Raw genomic sequence first — 21,712 nt, 5'->3', positions numbered from 1 at the left:
CTTTCACACAATGTAGCGAACATGTCAAAATACCAGTTTGAGCCTTATGTTCATGAAATTGAGTTCCATATTTACATTATCATGAACTGCATTACTTTTTACCTTCCAAGACATTTTAAGATTCATAAAGAAAGGATTAGATTTCCTCATTAGAATGCTTTCTAAGCACCTACTACATTGCTATGGGTCCTGTTGCCAGATGAACTTTAATATTTTCAGGTTACCCTGTCTTTTTTGTTTGTTTATTTTTGAGAGACAGGGAGACAGAGAGACAGAGCATGAGCAGGGGAGGGGCAGAGAGAGAGAGAGACACAGAATCCGAAGCAGGCTCCAGACTCTGAGCTGTCAGCACAGAGCCCGACGTGGGGCTTGAACTCACCAGCCTTGAGATCATGAATTGAGCTGAAGTCAGATGCTCAAGACTGAGCCGCCCAGGTGCCCCATCACACTATCCTGTCTTATATCGTCTTTTCACTCCCTGACCTTCTCCCTTTCTTCTCCACCCTCAACATGTGGCAAGATTGAGAAATGGGCGAAAAATGGAAGGTAATAACGACAATTCTTTTATTTTTCCTTTCAACATCAAGAATGTCTTTTTATCTTTTTGTTTCTACACATGGTGGGTTCATCCTGCAGCTCGGTATGTGGGAGGCAAAGTAATAATGCAGAAGAGATGTAAAACTGGGAACTCGTAGTGAGAGTCAAAGCACCTGAAATATCAAGATGCAGTGATGACAAACTCTCTCTTTGGCCAAACCCTAGCCAGACTCTGCTCAGCCCTCTTCCTGATGGGACTACAACCTTGGCCTGCAAAGACTTGAGCAAAACACTAACAGCCCAAGACCATATCCCTAGGATGATGACCCTCAGCCCCCTCAAAGTACCTACCTGAGAAAAGTCAAGGCTGCCAAAAGAACTTACTGTTTGTTCTGGTCAAGACTTGAGATATGGTATTCTAGCTTCTGTGGGAGACTAGGAGCCTAACGTCAATAGTCACAGGTTATCAAACCCAAGGGGGTTTCACTAAACCAATCCCCCCTCCCACTTTTTGTAATTTTGACTTCCCTGACTCACTGAGGCCTCACTCATTTCCTGTCCTATTCCCTCGTACTCCTTTTGTATCACCCAGTCACCCTCTATACAAATTGAAGTTAAAGTCATGTTAAACTCTTTTCCCTATTACAACAGAATATTACTAATTAAAATTTGATCTTACCACTTAAACTAGTGTCCAGCTTTGTTTATCTTTAAAAGTGGGAGCAGGGAGTGCCTGGGCGGCTCAGTCGGGTAAGCATCTGAGTCTTAACTTCAGCTCAGGTCATGATCTCATGGTTCATTGGTTTGAGCCCCATGGGCTCTGCACTGGCAGCATAGAGCCTGCTTGGGATTCTCTCTCCCTCTCTCTGCCCATCTCCCAGTCACATGTGCTGCTCTCACTCTCTCTCAAAATAAATAAACTTTAAAAAATCAGTTTAAAAGTGGGAACAGGTGGTGGCTACTAGGGAGGTAGGCAGCGATTATTGCTTATAGAATGTATATCACTTGAACCCAGCCCAGCCCATAAATCAGATCTTCACGCGTGTAAGACAGAGATCACATGCTACTGAGTCAGTTTTTGTTACTCATTTTTGTTTCACAGATCCAAAGAAATTTTTTTAAGTTTGTGCTTTCAAAAGAAGACACTATTCACTATTCATCCTCTTTGTGATGTCCAAGGAACCTAAATATATGGTTCATAGCAGATACTTAAAACTATCTGGTGAATGAAATTATATCAGAATAGGTACCTGATATGCTTCAATTTCCTTATTCCATTAGAGCTCTAAATGCTGAATTTATTAACTTTTCATATTCTAAGAGCTAGCTAATATTCTCAGTTGTATAAATTCAGCTTTGAATTTTCCATGACTTCATTTTTCTAGTTCTAGATCCTTCCTCTTTGCAAAATACCCTACATATTCAGTTGAAACAACTGTTATCTTTTCCCTTGCTATACAGTAATGTGATTATATTGTACATGGTACAATATTTCAGGACATACATAGGTGAAATATAAAATGTACATGAAATAAAAGATTCCAGGCTCAATTTAAAATCTAAATATGAAGACTATATTTAGAAAAGCCATCTGCAGAACAGATTTTAGGAATCACTTTAGGAATATCTAGGCCCACATTTAGTCTGAGGATAAACAAAGGATTAGGAAAGGGCTAGCCAGGAAGTTGTTGGGGAAAAGCCCACAAATGGAACAGATTTGTCAAGTGAAGGATCAAGTAGTAAAAATGTAAGCCACAACTATAATGAAATATAGCAGTTGCTTTCGCTGGCTTCTTACCAATAGCTTTCTATTATTTCACATAGTTACGGTCTAGCCAAAAAAACAAAACCAAGTAAGACCTGGTGCACACTTTAAGTTTTCTGGTTTTTTTTTTTTAATATTTATTTATTCTTGAGAGACAGAGAGACAGAACACAAGCAGGGGAGAAGCAGAGAGAGAGGGAGACTCAGAATGCAAAGCAGGTTACAGGCTCTGAGCTGTCAGCACAGAGCCCAACGCAGGGATTTAACTCACGGACCTCAAGATCACGACCTGAGCTGAAGCCGGACGCTTAACAGACTGAGCCACCCAGGTGCCCCGTGGCGCACACTTTAAAGGGAATAAGCGAGTACTATACGGTTGACCCTTGAACAATGCAGGGGTTAGTGGCACCAACTAACTGCACAGCAGAAAATCCACATGTAACTTCTGACTTCCTCAAAACGTAACTACTGATTGCTTAGTCTTGACCAAAAATCTCACTGAACAGTTGAGTAACACATATATGCTTTACATATTATATATTGTATTCTTACAATGAAGTACGCTAGAGAAAAGAAAATGTTAAGAAAATCATAAGGAAAATACATTTAGAGTAGTGTACTGAAAAAAATACATGTGTAAGTGGACTTGAGTAGTTCAGACTCATTGTGTTTTAAGGTCAATTGTATCTTTCAAGTTGTAAGCCTTCTAATATGACCAAGAAATTTTCTGGCTCAAGAAATTGAAGAAAATGGAAAGGAGAATAAAAATTATGGGAAAATGAAAAAAAGCGTTTCTATAGTTTTTTCAGATAAGACTCAGTTTTGACAAACTGTTCGGAAAGTAAGTTAGAAGTGATTTAAAATCCATTACCACCCAAGCCCATTAAAAAGTGCTGGAAATATTTGAAGCACATACTTCAAAGAAGAGTCACATTTTTGCCCAGGGTAACTTACTGGGTTGCCTTCATTTCTGCCTCTATGTGAACCAAATAATGATAAAACTATCATAAGCTAATAAAGGTAAGTGTTGAGGCTCCCTTCTGATATATGTGGTTCCCATTATGTGGATATATGAATGAATTAAAGATGAATTAAATTAGTAATCAATATAACTGCATTTCATTAAACTATCAGAAACTTATCCTATACATAGTCAGGGTTCTTGAGAGAAACACAACCAATAATATGTGATAGAGAGAGAGAGAGAGAGAGAGACAGTAGGGGAGAGACAGAGATTTATTATGAGTCACATGATTGTGGAGGCCGAGAAGTCCTATAATCAGCTATCTGCAAGCTGGAGGCCCAGGAAAGCTCCTGGTGTAATTCCATCTAAATACCAAGAATGAGGGAAGCAGACTGTGTAAATCCTAGTTTGAGGGCAAAGAAAGATGAGATGAGATGTGCCAGCTCAAGTAATGAAGTGGGGGGGGGGGGGGGGGAGGAGGCCAAGCTCCTCCTTTCTCTGTCTTTTGTTCTATTCAAGCCAAGTGATTGGACGATGCCCACCCACAATGAGGAGGAAAATTTACTAAATCCACCAATTTAACTGCTAATCTCATCTGGAAATACTCTCACAGACACACCCAGAAATGTCTAATCTGGGCACCAAGGCTAGTCAAGTTGACACATAAAATTAACCACCACACTTGTATTCACACATTTGATAAAAGATACGTGCACATGAACATTCATTGCAGCATTCAGCTTTTAATGTTTTCTTTTTAATTTTTTAATGTTTATTTTTGAGAAAGAGACAGATCATGAGTGGGGGAGGGGCAGAGAGCAAGGGAGACAGAATCTGAAGCAGGCTCCAGGCTCTGAGCTGTCAGCACAGAGCCGGATGCAGGACTGGAACCCACGAAATGTGAGATCATGACCTGAGCCGAAGTCAGATGCTTAACCAACTAAGTCACCCAGGCGCCCCCAGCTTTTAATGTTTAAAAACTTGCAGAGTTCCATATATTAGCAATTTAAGCTCATGGATCATAAACTTAAAGTATAATTATAAAAGTCATTGTACTACTTGGGCTTCAATAATAATGCCTTATTTTTTTGAAATATAATACATACAAATGGTAAAAAATGTTAAATCCATCAATTTATGAATAAATAATTGTGATATATCAATACAATGAAATATTCAGCGGCAAAAAGAAATTAAGTACTGATGCATGCAACAAGGCAGATGAAGGTTGAAGGAGCTAGTCACAAATGATCACATATTGCATTATCCCATTTATACATAAAGTCCAGCATAGGCAAATATAAAGAGACTAATCTAAAGTAGACTAATAATTGCCTAGAGCTGGAGGTGGTGGAAAATGGGAAACATCTGGGTGAAAGGTATGGGATACAGAGTTTCCTTTGAAGGTAATGAAATGTTCTAATATTGGTTGTGGTGACTGTTGTACAACCCTGAAAATATACTGAAAGCAACTGATTTGTGCACCTGAGTTATATCTCAATAAAGGTGTTAAAAATAGATAAGGGCATAGAGTGAAAAGTATCCCTCCATTCCTAGTGATCTTCTAGCCAATCACTTCTTTTATTGAATATTCTGGCAAATATATCAGTGCACACATAAGAATTTATTGATCTATCATTTATCTATGCACCTGTCTAAGCTTCCTATTCCTTTTCTCTACCTCTGGGGTGGGGGGGAAAGGGTGTGGGGGGGGTTTGCTTTTGGGGAGAAGGGATGTTGGCAGCAATAGGGGAAGGGCTGTAAATTAGTCTATTAACAGTATACATTAATATCAAACAGTATTTCATCACACAGTTGACTCAATATACCTCATAAGTAATAGGAAATTATGATCTGTCATCTAGAAAAAGAAAAAAGGACCCATAGAAATACAGCCAAGATGACTTAGATGTAGAAAAAACAAATAAGGATTATAAAACTTCGTATGTTTAAGAACGAAAAAGAAGTCCATGCTAAATACACATATGGGGAATCTCAGCTGAGACATGGCAGATACAAAAAAGAACCAAGCAGAAGAAGAGGTTCAAGATGGCAGCACAGGAAGATCCTCTACTCACTTCCTCTCATGGACAAAAAAAAAAATCTACAGCTACGTATGGAACAATTTCCTCTGAAAAGAACCAAGAACTAGATAAACAGCTTCTCCACAACAAAGGATAGAAGGGCCATATCAAGACAGATAGGAGAGGCAGACACATAATCTCCTGAAAACCCACAGTAGTCGTGGTGACCCACAAGCAAGAGGGATCTTACAAAGATAGAATTTCTTCCTGAGGAATGGAGGGGTCTGTGCCCCACAGCAGGCACCCCAACACGTGGGACCTGCACTGGAGGGATCAACCTCCAAAATGTCTAGTTTTGAGAACCAACAAGCTTGCACCCAAGAGAACCACAAGTGGTAAGGAATAGACATTCTGCTCATAAAGGGCTCATATGTAAAATCACTCATTCTGGCTCCCAGTGCAAAAGCAAGAGTTTGAAAAATCTAGACCACATGTGAAGGAAATTCATTTGTTAATCTTAAAGCATCTACCAGAAGGGCAAAAGCCTATAGGGACTCTCTCCCAGGACAGAAGGGAGAGCACCCTGTCTCCATGCCCCCCAAGTCACAGGGCACATGCAGCCCACACAGGGGATACCTCCTGAGCACCATGTTTTGGTGGAAGGAAGGAATGCATTTCTGGAGCTCAGGGGTCTGAAACAGAGAGACAACCTGAGAGATAACAAGAACTAAGGCATGGTTAAAGAGTAAGATTTTCCTCACACACAGGGTCATTCCTTCAAAACTGGAAAAGATAGTTGTTTTGCTTAACACATAGAATCAAACAGAGAGACAAGCAAAATGAAGAAACAGAGACATATATCTCAAATGAAAGAACAAGACAAAATCTCAGGGGGAATAAATGAAATGAAGATAAGTAATTTACCTGACAAAGAGCTCAAAGTAATAGTCATAAGGATGTTAATCAAAGTCAGGAAACTGTATGAACACAGCAAGAACTTCAACAAAGAGAACAAAAATATAGGAGTATGAAACATAGATAACAGAACAGATGAATAAAATAATTAAACTGAAAAATACACTAAAGGGGTCCAACAGCTGACTAGATGAAGCAAGAGAAAGAATCAGTGATTTGGAAGACAGAGCAGTGGAATTTACCCAAACACAGCAGCAAAAGGAAAAAGAATCTTAAAAAATGAACATATTATGAATGAATATTAAGGGACTTAAGGAAAGACACACAGAATAACATTTGTATCATAGTTTTCCCAGAAAAAAAAAAGACAGAAAGGGGCAGAAAACATATTTGAAAACATAACGGGCTGATAGTTTCCCAAACCTGGGGAAAGAAATGGACATATAGATCCAGGAATTCTAGAAAATTCCAAATAAATGAACCCAAAGAGACCCACACCAAGACACATAATTAAAATATCAAAAGTTAAAGATAAAAAGAGAATCTTAAAACAGCAAGAGAAAAATAGCTTGTTACATATAAGGGAACTCCCATAAGGCCATCAACAGATTTCAAAGCAGAAACTTTTCAGGCCAGAAGGGAGTGGCATTCAAATACTGAAAGGAAAAAAAAAATTCCAACCAAGAATATGCTGCCTGGCAAGATTACCATTACAGAACTGAAAAAAAAAAAAATTTTTTTTTTCAGACAAATACAAACTAAAGGAGTTCACCATCATAAAACCAGCCCTACAAAAAAACATTAATGGGACTGCTTTAAGCTTAAAAGACAGGGTAGTAATTAGCAACAAGAAAATATAGGTAAGTATATATATATATATATATATATATATATATACACATATATATACACATATACATATATGTATATATACATATATGTGAAAAAGATATATATATGCATATACTAGTGACATTTACTAGTGAGTCATATATATATATATGACTCACTAGTAAATGTCAACGTATAGTAAAGGAATTACATTAATCATTTTTAAAGCCAGACAAAAGTAGTAAAAATGACAATAACTACAATAATTAGTTAAGGCATACACCAAATAAAAATATGTAAAATGTGACATCAAAAACATAAAAATGGGAGGGAGGGAGTAAAATGCATTGTTTTAGAATGCATTCAAACTTAACTTGCTGTCAACTTAAAAAAGACGTATGTATGTGTGTACAGAGACTGGAATATGGGAACCTCATCGTAACCAAAAAACAAGCACCTATAAAAGATACAATAAGGATAGTGAGAAAAAGAGCCTAAGCATAATACCACTGAGTCATCAAACCATAAAGGAAAAAAGCAAGAGAAGAATAAAGAATCAGAAAGAAAGTACAAAACAGCCAGAAAACAATTAAAATAATGTCGATAAGTATATACCTCTACAAAAATTAGGTGTGAATACACAAAATTTTACAGTCAAAAGATACAGAGTGGCTAAATGGATAAAAACCAAGACCCATCTACATATTGTCTAAAAAGAGTCACTTCAGATGTAAGGACACACACACTGAAAAAGAAGGGAAGGAAAAGACATTTCATGCGAATGGAAATGAAAAGAAAGCTGGGGTAGATTCACCTAGGAAAAAACAGCCTTTAAAACAAAGACTGTAATAAAAGACAAAGATGAGCATTACAGAATCATACAGGAGTCAATCCAATTAAGAAGATGAATGTTTGCTCCAATATTTAAGGTAGGAACAGGATGGCCATCCAGAAATCTTAATGAAGTTATTGCTTAAATGTTTAAAGACATTATCACAAAGCAGATTAATTTTTCATTAGCACGTAGCTATTCTTTTGGCAATAACCCTCTTCCTGAGCATTTAACTTGTTAGTCTGTGCCCAAAGAAGAACAATTTGTAGATGCTTGGAGTACGGTTTTATTTATAAATTATTTTGTTAATTTTACTCTTTAATTCTACTAAGGCTTATTACCTTGATCAATGTTTATATATATTTAAAGAATTAACATCTTGGAACAAAAAACCATGACTCCACAAGCATATATGTCCAAAATTTGCTAAGAGATAAACAGTGTCCCCTGCACCATTTTATTATTTTTTTTTATTTTATTTTTTTTTTTTTCAACGTTTATTTATTTTTGGGACAGAGAGAGACAGAGCATGAACGGGGGAGGGGCAGAGAGAGAGGGAGACACAGAATCGGAAGCAGGCTCCAGGCTCTGAGCCATCAGCCCAGAGCCTGACGCGGGGCTCGAACTCACGGACCACGAGATCGTGACCTGGCTGAAGTCGGACGCTTAACTGACTGCGCCACCCAGGCGCCCCCCTGCACCATTTTAAAGAGAGAGGGAGGCAAATCACAAGAGACTTCCAAATACAGAGAACAAACTGAGGGCCACTGGAGGCGTGTTGAGCAGGGAGATGGGCCAAACGGGTGATGGGCAACAAGGAGAGTACTTGTTGGCATGAACATTGGGTGTTAAATGTAAGTGATGAATGACTAAATTCTACTCCTGAAATCATTATTACACTATACGCCAACCAACCTGGTTTTAAATAAAATTTAAAAAATTTTTTAAAGTGTTACACATTTTCTACTTTAAAAACTCTATAGAGTTAGTACTATTAGATGTATGTTCTTAAATGAAATGACATCAGTGAGGTTTTAAGAATCTGCCAAAATTCACAGGGCTTTGAATTCTGTGAATTGAATTGATGATGGTGGGACTTGAAACTTCAGCTCTCTGACTTCTATTTTTTTTTTTTTGAAAACTAACATTGCCTCCCTAAAATTCTTAAATTAATGAGTGAAATGCAGATATTTTCACTAATTAACCAACACAAATACCCTTTAAATTGTAAATATAAAAAAGGGACATTCATATTTATTTCTTTTTTTCAGAGAGAATCAGAGTATTTTATTTCAGCTCAGTTGTATCTGTCTCATGGCTTATTGACACTGTTTAATAATTACCAAATCTGTATATTATATCAATGTGATTGATATTATATCAATGTGATTAAGTTGTACAGAAGTTAAACTGTAGTTCCAAAATTTAGAAAGAAAAGCTTTTGCCTGTTACTTAATTCCTTCTCTTCAACTTAGAAAATCGCTCATTGCCAGCATATGTGTATATATTTTATATCAATACTTTTGCTAACATCTGTTCAAAGGAGTGGCTTAATTTAGATGTAAATAACAAATTATGATGTATATATCTGTGTGGGCACAAGCATGTAGTACCCTTACATTTATATTAAATGAGTTTCCTTTTGGAATAATGACATTGACTACAGTAATTGAATTATGTGATATCTCTTAAAATTTGGATAGAACCTTATCTATTAAATTACAGAAAATAACTTAAAGCTGAAAGTAAAATTAATTTTCAGTCATTTCATAGCTTTCGAAATTTAACAGTTTTTAATAATGAGAGATATACATTACTAGACAAATCATTTTTTAAAAGACTCTCAATAACCCCCCCCCCTCCACTTTATTTAATTCAATGATATAGACAAGAGGCTACAGCTAAATTCTTATTGCTTTCTGGGGTGGGGACAATATTTTGTTGCAATCATGGTAATTTGTCTTCTTTAATCTACTATGTGTTGGCAGTTCTTGCAAAATACTACAGTCATTAATGGTGCTTCTCAAAAATTCTACATGTACACATTTTACATAAGTCATAATTTTCATTGTTTTTTTATTCCAGTATTTTATTTGCACAGATTCATTGTGCCAAATTTCTAGCCTCACCCAAAAGTATCACTCAAGCTTTTTTTTTTTTTTTTTTTTTTTTTTTAATTTTTTTTTTTTTTTTCAACGTTTATTTATTTTTGGGACAGAGAGAGACAGAGCATGAACGGGGGAGGGGCAGAGAGAGAGGGAGACACAGAATCGGAAACTGGCTCCAGGCTCTGAGCCATCAGCCCAGAGCCTGACGCGGGGCTCGAACTCCCGGACCGCGAGATCGTGACCTGGCTGAAGTCGGACGCTTAACCGACTGCGCCACCCAGGCGCCCCTCACTCAAGCTTTAAAAACTCCACTACTGTTAATTTTTTTAAGGTTTTTTTTTTTTTAATTTGAAAAAATACAAATCAGTTTATTAAGTCCCTGGGTTATTTGTTTGTTTATTTGTTTGTTTATAATTTTATTTTTTTAAATTTACATCCAAATTAGTTAGCATATAGTGCAACAATGATTTCAGGAGTAGATTCCTTATTTGCAAATGGCAAGATTTCATTCTTTTTGATTGCCGAGTAATACTCCATTGTATATATATATACCACTTCTTAATCCATTCATCCATCAATGGACATTTGGGCTCTTTCCATACTTTGGCTATTGTTGATACTACTGCTATAAACATTGGGGTGCATATGTCCCTTCGAAACAGTACACCTGTATCCCTTGGATAAGTACCTAGTAGTGCAATTGTTGGGTTGTAGGGTAGTTTTATTTTTAATTTTTTGAGGAACCTCCATGCTGTTTTCCAGACTGGCTGCACCAGCTTGCATTCCCATCGGATGGATCATATATTAAGCCACAAAACAAGTCTCGGTAAGTTTAAGAAGACTGCAGTCAATCAAATATCATTTCCAACCACAATGGTATAAATTTACAAATCAATTACAAGCAGAAAACTGAAAAAATTATCAATATGTGGAGATCAAACAAGCTACTGAAAACCAATGGGTCAAAAAAGAAATTAAAAAATATCATGAGACAAATGGAACATACCAAAGTGTATGGGATGCAGCAAACCAGTACAAGGAGCAAAGTGTATAGCAAGAAAAGCCTATCTCAAGAAACAAGAAAAATCTCACACAACCTAAGTTTACGCCTGAAGGAACCAGGGTAAGAATAAAAAACAAAGTCCCAAGTGAGTAGAAGGAAGGAAATAACAAAGATTAGAGCAGAAATAAATGAAATACTTTAGGAAGACAATAGACAAGATCAATGAGACTAAGACTGGTTATTTGAAAAGACAGACAAAATTGGTAAAACTTTAGCCAGACTTATGAAGAAAAAAGGAGAAAGGACCCAAGGAAATAAAATCAGAAATGAAAACTGAGAAGCTAGAACTGATGCCATAGAAATACAAAGAATCATAACAGACAGCTATGAACAATTATATACCAACTAATTAGACAATCCGGAAGAAATGGTTAAATTCCTATGAACATCCAACTTAGCAACACTGAATCATAAAGAAATAGAAGATCTAAACAAACCAATAAAGAATAAAGAGGTTGAATCAGTAATGAAACCCTCCCAATACAGAAAAGCCTAGGACCAAATAGTTTTCCTGGTAAATTCAACCAAACATTTAAGAAAAATGAATGCCTATCTTTTTCAACTCTTGCAAAAAATTGAAGATAGAGGAACACTCCCAAACTCATTTTCTGAGGTCAGCATTAACTCGATACCCAAACAAATTAAGGACAGTACAAGTAAAGAAAAAAGAAAGAAAGAAAATTACAGCTGGTATCCTTGATGAACACAGATATAGAACTCTTCAAGAAAATACTAGCAAACCAAATTCAACAATACATTTAATGTATTATACATCATGATCAAGTGGGATTTATTCCAGGGATGCTTGGATGGTTCAACATCTGCAAATCAATCAGTGTAACACATTGCATTAACAAAATGAAGGATAAAAATCATATGATCATCTCAATGGATATACAAAAAGCATTGGACGAAATCTGACATCCATTTATGATCTCAACAAAGTGAGTATGTATGGAACATACCCCAACATAATAAAGGCCACATATGACAAGCCCACAGCTAACATCATACTTCCTGGCAAAAACCTAAAAGCTTTTCCCTTAAGATCAGGAACAAGACGAGGATGCCCACTCTCGTCACTTTTATTTAACAGAGTAGTGGAAGTCCTTGACAGAGCAATTATACAAGAACAAAAATAAATGTCATCCATATTAGAAAGAAGAAGCAAACTATCACTATTTGTGGATGAATGATCATATATACAGGGAACCCTAAAAACTCCACCAAAAAAAACCCTGAGCTAAAAAAACAAATTCAGAAAAATTGCAGGGTATAAAAGCAATAAACAAAAATGTATCGCATTTTTTTTAAATTTTTAACGTTTATTTATTATTGAGAGACAGAGCATGAGCATGGGAGGAGAAGAGAGAGACACACACACACACAGAATCCGCCCCAGGGTCCAGGCTCCAGCCGTCACCACAGAGAGCCAGACGTGGGGCTTGAACTCGCATGCGAGATCACGATGTGAGCTGAAGTCGGACGCTCAACCGACTGAGCCACCCAGGTGCCCCCAAATCTATTGCATTTTTATACACTAACAACAAACTATCAGAAAGAGAAATTAAGGAAACAATCCCACTTATAGTTGCATCAAAAAGAATAGAATATCTTGTTATAAATTTAACCAAGAAGGTGAAAGATCTATAATCTGAAAACTATAAGATATTGATGAAAGAAATTGAAGACTCAAATCAATGAAAACATATACAGTACTCATGGATTGGAAGAATTAATACTGCTAAAATGTCCATACAACTATAAGCAGTATACAAGTTCAGTGCAATCCCTATCAAAATTCCAGTGTCATTTTTCATAGAAATAGAACAAACAATAGTAAAATGTGTTTGGAACCAAAAAAAATTCCAAATAGCCAAAGCAATTTTGAGAAAGAAGACCACAGCTGGAGGCATCACATTTGCTGATGTAAATTATATTACAAAGTTATCTGTATTGACACAGACCAATACATCAGAAGAGAAAGTCCAGAAATCAACCCAAGTATAAATGGTCAATTAATTTAAAACAAAGAGGCAAAAATATACAATGGGAGAAGAGACAGTCTCTTCAAAAAATGATGTACAGAAAGCTGGGCATCCACATGCAAAAGAATGAAACTGGATCACTATCTTACACTATACACAAAAATTAACTCAAAATGGATTAAAGGATATAAAACCAGAAACCATGAAACTCCTGGAAGAAAATATCTCTTGACATCTCTCTTGGTGATTTATATATTTTGGCTCTGACATCAAAGGCAATGACAACAAAAGCAAAATAAACAAATGGGACTACATCAAACTCAAAAGCTTCTGCATAGCAAAGGAAACCATTGACAAATTTAAAAGGCAACTTACTAAATAGGAGAAGATATTTACAAATCATATAACTGTTAAGGTATTAATATCCAAAATATATAAAGAGCTTATACAACTCAGTAATAACAAAAACTCCAGTTAAAAAAAAATGGGCAGAGGATGTAAATAGACATTTTCCCACCAAAGAGGCACATGAAAAGATGCTCATCACTAATCATCACGGAAATAGCAAATCAACACCACAATGTAATATCACCTCACACCTGTCCGAATGGTGGTTATCAAAAAACAAAAAATGACAAATGTTGACAAGGATATAGAGAAAAGGGAACCCTTGCGCACTGCTGGTGGGAATGTAAATTGGTGCAGCCACTATGAAAAATAGTAACGAGGTTCCTCAAAAAATTAAAAACAGAACTACCATACAACCCAGCGATTCCACTTCTAGGCATCAATCTGAAGAAAGTGAAAACGCTAATTTGAAAAGATATATGCACCCCATGTTCATTGCAGCATTACTTACAACCTAAGCATCCACTGATAGATGAACGGATAAAGATGTGGTCTATGTACACAATGGATTATTCAGTCACATAAAAAATGAATTTTTGCCATTTGTGACAACACGGATAGACCTTATGGGTATTATGCTAAATGAAATAGGTCAGAGAAAGACAAATACCACATGATTTCACTTATATGTGGAGTCTAAAGGAAGAAAACAAATGAACAAACAAAGCAAAGCAAAACATAGATACAAAAAAAATAGGCTGGTGTTTGCCAGAGGGGAAGGGGTTGAGGGGTAGGCCAAATGGTGGGAAGTGATCAAGAGGTATAAACTTCTAGTTATAAAATAAATGAGTCCTGCAGGTGTAATGTAAAGCATGGCAACTACAGTCAATCAAACTGTATTACAAATTTGGGGGAGAAAATGACCAAATAGAAATACCAGAACTAAAAAATATAACATCTGAAATGGAAAAACCATGGGACAGGCTTAATAGCAGATTGATTTAAAGGTCAATAACTTGAAGACAGAACCATAGAAATTATCCAATTCTAAGAAAAGAATAAAAGAATGAAAACATAAGCAAACCTCAGTGATCTGCTGGGCAATACCAAGAGTTCTAGCATAGATACAGTCGGATTCCTTAGAAAGAAGGGAAAAAATGGAGAAGAAATTTAAAAGAAAAATGGTTGAAATATAAACAAATCCATGAATCTCAGAGAACCCCAGGCTAGAAAAATACAAAGGAAACCAAATAATATAGACTAACTGCACAAAACCAAACAGAAAAAGATATCTTAAGGCAGTGATATCCTACTGCCATCAGATAAAAATGGAGATAAAACGTATGATGTCTTTAACGTGGTAGGAATTAAAATAAAATATTGCCAATCTACAGTTCTATATTCAGTAAAGATGACCTTTAAAAATGAAGGCAAGGGGCACCTGGGTGGCTCGGTCAGTTAAGCTCTGATTTTTGGCTTCGGCCCAAGGAATTGACCTCATGGCTCCTGGGATTGAGCCCTAGTTCCTGCTCTGTGCTGGCAGCAAGGAGCCTGCTCAGGATTCTCTTTCTGGCCCTTCCCTGCTCATACTCACCCTCTCTCTCAAAATAAATAAATAAACATGTAAAAAAAAAAAAAGAAAAATGAAGGCAAAATAAATATATTTTCAGATTAATAAAAGCTGAATCTATTGCCAGCAGACCTGCACTTTAAGATCTCCAAAAGGAAATTCTTCACCCCAAAGGGAGATGACACTATATAAAACTCAAATGTCCAAGAAAGAATGAAGCGCACATGGAATTGTGCACATAGGGGTAAATATATTTTATTATTTTTCTTTATTTTTTAATTTTAATTTATATCCAAATTGGTTAGCATATAGTACAACAATGATTTCAGGAATAGATTCCTTAATGCCCCTTACCCATTTAGCCTAAACCCCCTCCCACAACCCTGTTTGTTCTCTATTTTTTTTTAATTTTAAAAATAATTTTATTTATTTTTGAGAGAGCGTGTGAGCAGGGAAGGAGCAGAGAGAGACACACACAGAATGCGAAGCAGGCTCCAGGCTGTCAGCACAGAATCCTATTGGGGGCTCGAACCCACGAACTATGAGATCATGACCTGAGCCAAAGTAGGATACCCAACCCACTATGCCACCCAGGTGCCTCTGTTTGTTCTCCATATTTAAGAGTCTCTTATGTTTTGTCCCCCTCCCTGTTTTTATATTATTTTTGTTTCCTTTCACATAGGGGTAAATATAAAAGCTATCCTTTTTTCCCCTTCCCTTAATATCTGTAAAAGACTACTCACTCTGAAAGCCAAATTTTAACAATGTACTTGGAGTTTATATCTTATGTATAAATAAAATATGAGAACAGTGACACAAAGGATTGAAGAAATGAAATGCACTGTTGCAAATCTCTATTTTTTTTACTAAGTGATATTAACTTTAAGTGGATTGTGGCAACATAAAAGCAACCAGTTAAAAATAACAACAAATATGAAAAGATGTACCTAAAAAGCATCAAGTAAAATAAAATAGTTTTTAAAAAGTAATGCAGTTATCACCTGACTTATTCAAGTAGGAACATCATCGTATCATGTCCTTAAGACTTGACGTTGGCTCGCCAAAGCTTTGGTGCTTATTTTTTAGTTTTATACATTAACATGCCATCTCTACATGTTATACATTAAGATGTCCTGTGCTAACGGCATATACAACAGGATTTTAAAAATTTATTCTCACACGCATACTAACAAATAGCATACATACAAAGGAAAATTCCAGAACTCCACTCCCATATATGCCTTCCCCTTTCCACACTTCTCCCGTAGTGGAGCACCGCCAAGTACGCCTCAGTGCCTAATCTAATTTACTTCTGTCCAGTTCTGATTTGTTGTATAATGTCAGGGGCCGTTAGACTCCTCTAGCTCCAATCGGTGGATTGTGCTCCTCCCCAATGACCACCACAGACCTGAAACCCAGGAGTTAGAAAAAAGCAATTGTGCTGAACGGTGGTAATTAACCAACGGCATTCCCCAATCCCCTCTCCACCCCAGTGTCAGGAAACACTGGCAACCCTACTTCTTCCTTTTTCACCCACGGAGTCCCTCCCTTCCTGCCTCTCAAATCAAGTTGGCCTCCTCCAACCCTTTGGGGGAAGAAAACAAAATGCCTGGGCCCGCGCCAAGGGTCTGGTGGTGGGAACAGAGGCAAATTAACAGGGCTCGGGCGAAGTGGGTGTTTGTTTTTTTTTCCTTTCCGTGCTCTGTAATCTCGGTCAGCAAAACTCTTCCTCACAGGCTGTGGAACCTGCGTCTCTGATTAGATGCAACCGTCGACTTGCCCTTACCTTTCTCTTCCCCTCACTCTAGAGCTGCGACAACCTTTCTCCCCGGGTCCCCCTCCAGCTCCTTTCTCATTCGGAAGCCCACGCCTCCCGGGACCACCGACCCGAGGCGCCGGAGCGCGGAGCGCGGGGGGCGGGGGGCGGGGTCGGAGGCCCGCGCGGCCGCGCGCCCCGGGGGAGGGTCCGGGCGAGCCGGGGCCACGCCCCCGAGCCCCGCACCGCCCCCTCCCCTCCAGGCTTTAGTTTGTTTTTAATTTGGAAAGCCCTCCTCTTCCTGCCCCCTTCCTCCGCTCCTCCTCTTTCCTCGGCTCCGCTAGGAAAGTTAGACCCCGGCCCGGCGTCGCGGGTGCCGAGCGGACGGCGGGCCCGGCGGTGAGTGGGCCTGCAGGGCGGGCGAAGAGCGGGGTCCCGGCGGTGGGCGCCGAGCTGCGTGGGGAGGGAGGCGGGGGCCTGTGGGCGTCCTGGGCTGGCCCTCGGCGGCCAGCTGCGCGGCGCGCTGCTCCCGCAGGTGGCGCGGGATTGCGAAGCGCGTCTTCCCCGAGAGGAGGCGGGACCGGCGGGGAGGTGTGCGCCCTGGGAGAACCGGTTGCGCTTCCCAGTGCTTTCGGCCCGGCTTTCTTGCGCCCCCAGTCGGAAGAAGTCGCGTGGCCAGGCTACTCTCGCCACCCCTGCGTCTCTGTCCCCTGGCAGGTTTCCACCTGACCGACTCCTCTTGCATACCGTAATGAAAACTTAGCTCGATAGTTCTCATTCTTCAGGATGAGGGAACACGTGATAAAAACAAAAATACCTAAAATGTGACTGCATAAAATAAAAAAATGCATGGCAGATTCCAATAATAAAGGCCAATGAGACATTTCAAAAATATTTCAACATATAGTAAAGTTCTCATAATCTTTCTATAAAGAACTCAAATCGAAAACAAGAAAAACTAAGATAAAAATGGACAAATGGCAGCTTGTAAAAAAGGAGATACAGATGACTTTCAAACAACAAAAATTAGTCAACCTCATTATTGTAAGAAACCGATCCAGCTATTCTGCTCCCAGGTGTATGCCCAACAGAAATAAATACACATATTTTGCACACTTTTTGAAATAGCAGAATTTTGAAAGAACTTAATTTTGAAAGAACTTAAATTTCCATTAAGTAGCCAGTTAATTGCAGTCATTAAGAACAAGGTTTGTATGAATTGAAATGTGATCAATATGAAGACTTTAGTAAGTTTAAAAACAAATAAACGGACAAGACTGTCATGTGTATTATAAGGTACTATAAATATTTGTGTCCCTTCAGAATTGGTATATTGAGTCCTAATACCCAGTGTGATAGTGTAGAACCTTTGGGAAATGCTGAGTTTACAAGGATGCCACCCTCATGAATGGCCTCTTATAAAAATATGAGGCAAAGAAAGATCTCTCTCCCTTCCATTTTGTGAGGTTACAGTAAGTCTGCATCTGGGAAGAGGGACTTCACCAAATCAGGCTGGCCCCCTGATCTTGGACTTCCAGCCTCCAGAACTGTGAAAAATAAACATTTGTGGTTTATAAGCCTCCCAGTTTATGGTATTTTTGTTATAGCAGCACAGACGGACTAAGACACAAGGTGTACATATTAGTTTGGTTCTTAGAATATCTCCCAAAAGACAAAGTATCTGGTATCTCTAAAGAGTAGCTTTAAAGATAAGAAATGGGGATTGGGGCAGAATGAATTTGTATTTTTCATGATATAAGTACTCCATGACTGCTTGAATTTTATGTCGTGTTTGTCTACAGATAACACCTATTCCAAAGAGTCTATTTTTAGATATTTATTTAAATGTATTTATTTAAATTTAAGTTAGTTGACATACTGGTTTCAGGAGTAGAGCCCAGTGATTCATCATTTGCATATAACACCCAGTGCTCATGCCAACAAGTGCCCTCCTTCATGCCCATCACCCCCCACCCACCTCCCCTCCAGCAACCCTCAATTTTCTCTCTGTCTTTAAGAGTCTCTTATGGTTTGCCTCCGTTTTTATTTTCCCTTCCCTTCCCCTAAATTCATCTTTTGAGTTTCTCAAATGAGTTTCCACATATGAGTGAAATCATTTCTCTTTCTCAGACTTATTTTTCTTAACATAATACACTCTAGTTCCATCCACATTGTTGCAGATGGCAAGATTTCATTCTTTTGATCGCCAAGTAATATTCCATTGTGTGTGTGTGTGTATGTATATAGATAATACACACACACGCACACACACATATCTTTATCCATTCATTAGTTGATGGACTTTTGGGCTCTTTCTACAATTTGGCCAGAAGGAATCCTTATTTTTCGTGATATGAGTACTCCATGACCGCTTGAATTTTTTGTTATTGTTTGTCTGCAGATAACACCTATTCAAAACGAGTCCATTTTTATAAATGTAAGATTTCTTGTCAAAGTGATTAAATCTCATAGGCCACATGATCTCCTGCTTTGTTATAATTTTCGATACTAGAAGACTAGATGGGTAATAATACAATAAGACATTATCTGTTAATTCAGATATAATTAACATGGTAAGTCTATTATACATCTTATATAAACCTCGTAAGAACATTGTACTTCCAATATTTTTATACTTCATAATGGCAAAAACTATTCCTTGAAAGCTAAGATTGAGAGAGACCTAATTGTCTCTAAAGCATTTAAACTAATTTAATATACTTAATAAAATTTATCCAGGAACTGTAGTTATAGGTTTGCTTCCATTCAGTCTCATGCTTTTATTTTAAAATAAAGCCACAAGCTGACCTTTACAATCCTTAACATTCGCCAAAAAGAAAAGAAGGAAATATTCTATCATATACCGTTTGTTTGGACAGTCATAGCATGAATAAAATAAGGAATATATTTATGTAGATTGCAAAAATGGTAATATAAAATTGATTAGATTTTGCCAAATGTCATTTAGTCAGTGAAAAGCATTCACTTCTCAAGTTTTTTTTTGATGATCGATTCCATGATAATACATAATTAAATGAATACATTACATTTACAGTTCTAATAATAAAAGATACTGTGAAATTACGGATATCTGTATATTTATGTTATCTCATAGTAATAGATGTTTATTTATCTTATTAGTGCAAAGCCTGTATAGTGACTTTAGGTTAGTTTTTCTGTTCCTAGCATATGTGACAGGAAACTAGTAAGGTGCCAACACCAACGTGCTGAATAGGAGTAACTGAATTCTTCATAGTCGTTGGATTTGACTTCTTATTGAGCCCACACAGCTATCTAGATCTTTCTCTTTTTTAATTTTTTTTTAACATTTATTTATTTTTTGAGTGAGTATGAGCGGTAAAGGGGCAGAGAGAGAGGGAGTCACAGATTTGGAAGCAAGCTCCAGGCTCTGAGCTGTCAGCACAGAGCCCGATGCAGGGCTCCAACTCAGGAACGTGAGATCATGACCTGAGCCAAAGTTGGATTCTTAACCAACTGAACCACCCAGGCGCCCCCCCCCTTTTTTTTTAATTTTTGATTTTTAATTTTTGTTTTTTTAACAACAGTTATCTAGATCTTAAGTAACCAAGAAACTGATGAAACTCATCAACACAGTATACTGCAAGAGCCAAGATTAAAAACCTATTAAGAGAATTGAACTTGAAAGAGTGTTCATAAACTATGCCTCTGGTGAACTCAGAAGGTCTTTTTACTTACAGATTCACTACAAGAGACTAGTTTGTCACTTCTGGGGTTTTCAATAGATTAACTTTTATTTAATTTTTCAAGGTCATCACAACAAATACATGTTACTTTTATATTTTTAATTTAGTGGTATTGGGCGTTCTAAATGTAAATAGGCGTTTTTGCTGCTACTATAGATGACTTCAAATTACAGTGATTCTTGCCTTTTTTCCTTTGCTATAAAATATACATATAAAATTTGTTATAAAATATATATACATATATAAAATGGACCATTTTAACCATTTTTAAGTGTATGGTGCAGTGGCAGTTCTATTTTTATTATTTTTTCCACTTATTCAGATTATTACAATCTATTATACATTGCTTACATTTTATTTCCTCTAGGTTTTTCAGACTTTTTAAAACCAAAATTATCCACATTATAATTACTCATATTATAAACATTTTATGATTTTTGCAAAAGGAACATACCTTTTATAGTTGGCAATAAGATTGTATCAGGGGGTTTCACTATAATTTATTTACTTAACCATTATGAAATATGTGCATTATTTTTCTTGAGTTTCAACATAATGAAAAATATGCAGTGTTTACACTGTCCAGAACAAATTCAAGTATAACTGTTTAAAAATATATTTGGGGTGCCTGGGTGGCTCAGTCGGTTAAGCATCCGACTTTGGCTTAGGTCATGATTTCATGGTTTGTGAGTTCAAGCCCTGCGTCAGGCTCTGTGGTGACAGCTCGGAGCCTGGAGCCTGCTTCGGATTCTCTGTCTCCGTCTCTCTCTGCCCCTCCCCCACTTGTGCTGTCTCTCTCTATCAAAAATAAATAAAATATTAAAAAAGTATATATTTAGCCATTTTCTTTTTCTGAAGCATTTTGGATAATATTTAAATGCTTGAGAAGGTAGGAAGATGACTAAACCTTTTGGAGATATTTTCATTAAATTGACAAAAAGTTTGGGAGATAAGCCAATTGTTTGTAGGAACAGTATATATCCTATTAATCATCCATTTTTAAAATATTTACTATTTTAGATACTCCAGAATAGTATTTTAACTCGTTTAATAAATGATTAATGTTACAATATAAGAATATATATTTACTTAAAAAAAATCTTCAGCAACTTGACCTAATACAAAAATCACAACAAAATGCCTCTTTTAAAGTTTGCTATAGAAGGTTTCAATTTGTATTTCAATTTTATTCTCAATTATTTTTGTATTATTTTAATATCAAAGGTTTATATAGTTGCAAGTTTTTCAGAAAGTATCCAAGAGAAAAGAAATAATCTGTAAATTTGA

At 37.1% G+C, this 21,712-nt stretch overlaps 1 long non-coding RNA gene across 1 annotated transcript in view; it reads right to left on the bottom strand.

The window, feature by feature from the left end:
- LOC125175323 (uncharacterized) overlaps positions 1-16,887 on the bottom strand; it is a 32,373-nt gene extending 15,486 nt beyond the window's left edge. The window contains exon 1 of the long non-coding RNA XR_007155753.1: positions 16,731-16,887. This is a non-coding gene — a long non-coding RNA (uncharacterized LOC125175323). The remainder of the gene's footprint in view (positions 1-16,730) is intronic.
- Between the last annotated feature and the right edge of the window lie 4,825 nt (positions 16,888-21,712).

This window comes from Prionailurus viverrinus, chromosome C2, assembly GCF_022837055.1.
Source record: "Prionailurus viverrinus isolate Anna chromosome C2, UM_Priviv_1.0, whole genome shotgun sequence".
NCBI lineage: Eukaryota > Metazoa > Chordata > Mammalia > Carnivora > Felidae > Prionailurus > Prionailurus viverrinus.
Note: the sequence above shows the minus strand (reverse complement) of the source record. Positions and strands in the feature narration are given on the sequence as shown.